This window comes from Leptosomus discolor, chromosome 6 (genome assembly GCF_034619465.1).
Source record: "Leptosomus discolor isolate bLepDis1 chromosome 6, bLepDis1.hap2, whole genome shotgun sequence".
Taxonomy (NCBI): Eukaryota; Metazoa; Chordata; class Aves; order Leptosomiformes; family Leptosomidae; genus Leptosomus; species Leptosomus discolor.
In genome coordinates this window covers 36340948-36348488 of record NC_141396.1, presented here as the reverse complement: position 1 = coordinate 36348488, position 7541 = coordinate 36340948, and the positions used below count along the sequence as shown (strand labels likewise).

The window sequence follows — 7541 nt, the reverse complement described above, 5'->3', positions numbered from 1 at the left end:
ACAAGTGTTTAAGATGCAATGCCGGCAACTTGCCCTGGGACCTATTGCTGCTTTGGTACTACCTTCACTTCCTGATAGAGGAGCACTGTGTAGGCGGGACCTAACGAGTTGCAATAGGATAAATACTAGATTACCCTTCTTGTTCCCGTAGAGGCACGCTTCACAGCGAAGGCATGAGGAGCAAAACCTGCGTGTTATAAACGAGAGGACTAGGGGGAAAAAAAAAAAAAAAGAAGCCCCACCGGGCCGCAGCGAGCAGGGTTCGAACCTGCGCGGGGAGACCCCATTGGATTTCAAGTCCAACGCCTTAACCACTCGGCCATCGCTGCTGCTGGTGCAGTTCTTTTACAGCCGCAACTCTTACCGACCGCCGGTGTAGGAAGTCCCGCCCCGCAGCCCATGAGGGGCCAATGGGCGCCGACGTGTCGCCGGGCCGGGGCGAAGGGCTGTGGCGGCGGCCGACCGCCCCGCTGCAATGGCCGCTCCGCAAGTGGCCCGGCGGAGGGTCGTACGGGCCGGGCTGAGCCAAGCCGATTTCCTGGCAGGATTAACATTTGCGCGTGGGGAAGCAGACGCGTCAGTTACTGCTATCGCCCTTTTAATTTCTCGTTCTTTCTGCCCAGCTAAAAGCGTTCCGTTTTGCTCAGCAGCTCGAGTCGTGCGGCGGCGCTGAGCAGCGTGAGGCTTAGGCGGTTAAAATAGGTGCCACCGTTCCCTGGGTGATCCGTTCCCGCTGCTGAGAAGAGAGCCGCTGGGTGGCACCGTGCGCTTCCCAGCGTCGGCAACAGCGTGAATGGACTCGGCAGGCAGCTGCGGAGCGCGGGAGGCCCCGCTGCCCCTGCGCCTGCGGCGGAGCTTCCAGCCGCAAACGCGGAGGCGCTGCCTGCACCTGCCAACGACCGGGGCCTGCGAGCGGCTGCAGGCACGCTGGGCTCCGCTAGCGCGGACACATACGTGAAGCCAAAAGTCATGATTCGTATCAAAGTTTTATAATATTAGGTAAATAGCAAATGTGTGAAGAGCAGGGTGAGAAAAGGTAGTGCCTTCAGTATACCACACTGTAGTCAAAGGGAACTTCTTAAAGAACAGCCATAGAAGTGGAGAGAGATTAGAGATCATGTTTGCTGGTGGAGAAACAAGTATTTCTCAGGTGTAAATGCCAGAAAAGACTTCTTGGGACTCTTAGTATAAAGCTTTTTTTTTTTTTAATTAATTTGAGGACAAGGAGCAGAGCTGTTTCCTTCTACACAAATAGATCTGCTGCAGACTTATTTTCCTTATATTGTAGAAAACAGACTATTTGAAATCCATACAAGTTATTTGTTTTTAGGAAGATCTTATGAATAGCAAGAACATTTTTCTATTCAAAGCCAACAGAAACCAAATTATAACAATACATCAAAGTTCAGATTTGGTAATACCCCCTCAAGTAAGGGTATTTGTTCTAACTGTTCCTGAAGGGATTGAACCACAGCTGTTATTTTTTTGGTTGTTTCCCCCTAGCGTTGGACAGAAATTTATGCATGTGTGCTTTATATTGGTCTTCATGTGCTACTTACCCGTGTTTGCGTTGCAGCACATGCCTGATGGATAGCGCTGAGATTCCCAGTCATCCAGCAGGCATTTGAAGTTTGAAGTGAACTGTTGGATATTTATAAATCCTGAATGATTACACAAAATCTTCACCTGAATAGGTGACATTTCCAGGATGAGCAAAGGGCAGTAACTTGACATATATTCTGGTCACGAATGAAGGCCTTTTGCCAGTTAAGGTTGTTTAATGGCCTAGAGATCCATGCAGTAAATGGCATGTTACCACCTGAGTCTTTTGTTATTTGCACAAAGTTATTTTACCCAGAAAACAGTAACAGAAAACTTTAAAATACTCTACATTTTGACCCATTTATTAAAGATGATTTGTAAGAGGGAAAAATTTCCCTTATCTATATGAAATATAAAATATGCCTTCCCTGCTTTTCCACATGGCTTGTTCTATGGAAAAAAAAATCATTATATCACTGGGAGACATACATTTAAAATGTTCTTAAAGTCTAAATCGTCTTGCTTTTAGACTACAGAAACAATTCTTCCATTTAATTCTACTGAAGTAGTACTTAGTACTAGGTAGTACTTAGTACAGCAGTTTCTGAGAACTCTAGACCTTTTCCTGTACTTTATTGAAAGAGGGTCTTTCTTAAATACTCCTTTTCTTGACTGAAATGCTAAATACAATTATTTAGTTAAGAATTTTTGATATTCGGATAATTATTCTGTCAGCTGAGAAAATATGGAAATTGTTATCTACAGAGAGGTTTTGAGCTGCATAAGGGAAATGTTCAAGAGAAAATGAAGAACTGGTATGTTTGTTACTATTTTACGCCATTTTGATAGCAAGCAAAATCAATGTGAATGGTATCATTAGTCTGCACTATGCAAATATTCACATCGTGGGAGGTCACATGGCATTTGACCTTTGTTCTAATAGCTGCCCCAAACTCTAATAGCACAATTCCTGTGTCTCGGGAATTAAGTTAATTGGCATCAATACTAAAGTATGCAATCATGTTTTGGAGTTTGTATTTGATCTCCATGTCAAGACATGTGTTTTAAATCTGCTGAAAATTACGCTGGAAAGACAATTATATTCTGAAGCCAGGCACAATACAGAAAACCCAAACAAGACACAGCAAAAATAAATTACAGTGTGGTCTCAGTAACAAAGGAACTTATTTACTTGGAAGAAAGAGAGGGGTATAGACATTGACTGAATACAAAGCTCACACTAGACTCTGCCTTTGGATTCAATGGAAATGCCCCTACTACTTCTGGCAAATCCCAGCTGCTCATTTAAACCAAACTTATTTGATGCCAAACCCAAGGTTACTAGTCTGGGCTCATGAGTGGTAAGCCCATGTCCTTTGGAGCACTGTATACTTGAGCACAGTTTTGTGTGGTAACACAAAGACACACAGAACACTTAGGAATGGTCCACCTGGAAACCCTTGGGTTGCTGACAGTGATGTAGGAATAGCCAATGCATTTCTAAGGCTACTGAGGTCGGGGGGTTTGGATCTGGAGCTTGAGGGAACCCTTGATTTCAGCTATTCTCCATCAGGCCTTCCCTGGAAGGTGAAACCCTATAGCCCAACCATTCCAGGCCCACAGGCTTTTGCCAGGTTGCAATGAACACAAGCTTGTGAAGAGACATCTAAAATATATATGCAGTATCCTGAGCCATTGAAATCTGGAAATAGACTCAGTGTTCCTTTTGCCTCACAATCTGCAATGTCTAACTTTTACATTTTGAATTTAGAAGCCTTTATTTCCTAGCAGGTCTAAAAAGAAACTTATTTTTTTCTTTAAATGATAGTTGCCTTTATTTTGTGTTCCTGTGACTTCGTGACTTACATGTACAATTTCAGTAAAACATAATAAATCATAAGAGCTGGCTGACTTGTGTAAATGACACACAAAGTGTTATATTTAACCAACTACATTCAACTTGAGTCTTAAAAAACTCCTCGTCTGTCTCTTGAGAGAGAAAATTGTTACTTGAGCAATGCTAGAGTGACCTCCAGTGTTCTTTGTGCAAGCTGCAAGTAAAAGAGCAGATAGGCTGTGTTGCAGGTACCAAGTTTAAGCACTTCCATATAATTTTGAAGATGAGTAGCGATCATAAAGGGAATAGGGAAGAGTGGTATCATTTGCAGAGTGCTATTTAAATTCTAGCACTTAAGCTATTGTGTTCCCAAGACAGCAAGAGATCTTAATACAACACAAATCACTAAAAATATCCTAAAGGAAGGCTCAACTGAAATAGCGTTGGAGTGTCCTAGATACTGAGATAGGGAAGCTCAACAATATATAAAAAAGTCATTAAAACCTTGAGATACAAGCCTGAAGTAAAACTCTGAAATTCCTAAAATGTAATAAAGTCTGTTGCCAAGTGCTGGGGAGCCTCTGCAAGTACAGATGCTTAATTAGTAAAGCATGGTACCTACTGTATATAATCTTATTTTAAAGACCTTAAGTCTGAGATATTTGACTACTTTAAGAGGCCGAGGGAATGGAAGGGGAGAGAGGTCAAATGAAAACTGGTCTTGGGCACTTTGAGTAGCATAGAGCTTCCCCAGCATTCAAGCAGGCCCTGGGCTTTTAGATGCCTCAGCCAGCTGCTCAGGCCATCTTTCACAGACATCAAAGAGGGAGATCCTTGTCTCCACTGGGCAAGTAAGCTCACCTATTTCAGAATGGTGTGAGCAGCTCTTCAGAAACACTTTCCAGTAGTCATTGAGCAGCCCTGAAGATGAGTAGAGACTAAAAGCTGAACTAAAGCATTTGGTATGTCATAGGCAAAAATTAGCAATGTTTATGCATGTACATGGTTGATTTGCATACAATGATGTTGTCAAATAATTAGTTCATAATCAAAATTCATGCATGTAACATTGCTGTATGAATGTATTGTTCTATAATTATAGAATTTTCAAGCCTATGGCACCTGTTTTTAAATGGAAATAAAAACTACATCTGACAGCCTTCAGGAAGGATTGTGGCATTTATAAGTTTTTATACACTGCAAATGCAATTATAATACACTTGCTTTGGAAATGCAACCTAAATTAAAACCGTCAATGCTTAGAATTTGTCTTCATGGCAGTACTAAATTTGAAGTAAACACTAAAAAAAAGCTTTAGTATATCTCATGGACTTTTAATGAAGATTTAACTGGTCAAAAATTAACAGAGAATAATAAAAAATTTCCCAATGGAAAAGTGTATTTCGGATAGTAAATTTATCTCCCAAAGGAATCTTAGAAGTTTTATTTATTAATCACTTAAAACTAGTAAGAGCTTCACACCAGAATAGATAACGAAGAGCGAAAAATCTGTTTTAGGACTGTTATATAAAATAATGGTACTAGGATAGGTTTGCCCCTATTTTTTTCATGTCTTTAACTTCTGTAAGTAAAGAGTACAGATACTGCAATATCTTTAATATAGATACGGACAGTTTAACCAACCAGCAGAAAAAAAGTGCAAGTGCTAATCAGCATGCAGATGTATTCTGCTGCATTAAATAATGTCTATATTATTACTGTCTTCTTTAGAAATACAGGACTGATCCCCAAGCACTTCAATGCTTCTTTTTTCTTTCCTTTTTTGACTTCAAATGCAATGTTCATTTGGAAAAGCCCATTTCATCCCTTCTCATGCATTTGCTTTGTGGCCTTTTACTTAATTGATCTCTATCAGCTTTACAAATGCAGGAGTTTCAACACTTACTCCTGTTAGAAATCTAGTAATATGTTAGGTCTGTGATGCTTGCAACAGAAAACTTAGATTAGATTTTGCCTAAGTTAATAAGAAACATTTACAACAATGTCAGTGGACAGTAACTTTATACTTATGTGTAACTTAGAATATTCAAGGGTAAATTGTATGTCCCTTGAAGAATGTAACCTAATTAATGAACCCAACACAAACCATGTATTACAACAGATGATGCTAGCACCACTAGACTACATCATTTCATGTTTTCTTACTGAAGAAACCAATGAATAACAACACCAAAAATAATGCTACATACTGAAGTACATTTCTTCTGTATTTCTCTTATTCTATCTATTAGCTTTGTCAATCATTTCAAAAAACTGAATGCCTAATCCACACAATCAATAAAAATAAGAATTTACTTCAGAAAACCCTAGATGGCTAAAATTTTCCATTCTATGTGCCTAAGAATAGCTCTAGGGACCAGTTTCAGCTACAGAATCAGAAGTGGCTTCATTTTGGAGCTGCTACATAATCTTGTTACAGCCTGCCTTGATAGCCTATTGTTTCATAAACTCCCACACACAGTAGTTCATGCTGTGCTGTACACCCTTACTCTTAGTCCACTTATTTCAATTCTCAAATATAGAATTAGTTTTTAACATTATACCTCTGTATTAAAACATTCTGTTTTTTTAATTTATCCTAAACTTTGAGAGTTCTTACGGCATCTCCAATATCACTGAAGAGCCTTTTAGGGATCATTTGCTGTTTTCATCTATCTCATGAATAACAAATATTCATGGTGTAAGACTGATGTTAAATGCATGTTACTTCTGTTTGTTTTTTTAGTTTTTTTTTTTTTTTTTTAATACAATATTCTTACAATCATTTAGGATTTTTTGGGGAAGAGTGATTTATTTAGCTTTTCTCCAAGTTTTTCTTGCTACTTCCATTAAGACATCTGGAGACTATTAGACACGAATGCTAAATAAAATTAAAAGCTATTATTCATCACTTATAATTCCAACCACTACACCAAATTAACTTGCTTGTGAAACAGATACTAATTTAGTATGAATTTTTTGCACGCTCTATGAGAATTCTCCTTTAAGTGGTCAGTAGAGCTGTCAAGTTTCCAGGAGTTTGCATTTCACCATACTGTGCTTTGTGGCACAATTTATTTAGAAAAGATAAAATGCAAGAGAACTTTCAATCAATCGAAGTGCTTAAGACTTGACACATCTGATCTAGTAATCGTGCATTAACATTAGAAATGTTGAATGGAATCCTGCTATCTTAAACCAAAAGACTATTTAGTGGATATTGCAGATGTTTATCTGGATAATGGAAAACACGAAACCCCTTTCCTTTATTGAGATTAAGACATCAATTACTGGTTGGGGAATGTAGTATTTTTAGAAATTTTTAGCACCTTTTAAAGTCAGACCTCTGCTCTGGCTTCACCTCTCTGGTCTCCCTCACATATTAACAGGGAGTACCAACATGGTCTCCAAGACACAATTCTAATAAAAACTTCTCTGTCCTGAAACAGAGAAAGGTTCTCATGGAATATATGTTATTTTGCCATTTTCTTTTTCTGCTGTGGATGGCTGTAACTTTTGTGAATATGGCATTTATTCTGGGACTGAACTGCAACTGAAGAATGCCAAGAACTGGAGGACACAGATGGCTCAGGTCCCTGGTTATGACAGGTGGAACTTTTCCTTCTTTGTCAATTTGTCGATGATGACAAAACTTGTTGGGCAGCTTCCATGGAATTAATTGGTATCACAAGGTATTTTTTTATAGACATTATCTAGAAAAACAACAAAAAAATTCTGATAGTTATGTAAACCAAACTGTCCTTCTAGTGCTGGTTCTTTCTGGTCAAGAACTTAAGGCTGTTGGCAGGGTAGTCTTGAGAAAGTGCTGATGCTTTTGATTGACATGTTCATTGTATGCAAACATAGCTGCAGTTTCCCATGCATCTGTCTGGCTCTGCTCACAGATACTTAATCAACTTAGTTAAAGAAGCATTTTAAAAGGAAGACAGACATGTGTCAATACAAGTATGTGAATAAACGTGTACTGTTTACTAATCCTGCTTATGCAGCTAAATATTAATTTAGCTGTCTAAACAGCCATGTCTATGCAAAAGGAGGCACACAATTTTATGCTGAAGCTTTCATCTAACTCTTGAAAATGTGACTCTTAATAGACGGCACAGAGTCTGCTTTTCCCTTTTGCCTTCTTGGTTCCTTTTTA

At 39.0% G+C, this 7541-nt stretch overlaps 1 non-coding gene across 1 annotated transcript; it reads right to left on the bottom strand.

The window, feature by feature from the left end:
• Positions 1-247: 247 nt before the first annotated feature.
• On the bottom strand, positions 248-329 carry TRNAS-UGA (transfer RNA serine (anticodon UGA)). The gene has a single exon. It is a non-coding gene; the product is annotated as a tRNA-Ser (tRNA).
• Positions 330-7541: the final 7212 nt, after the last annotated feature.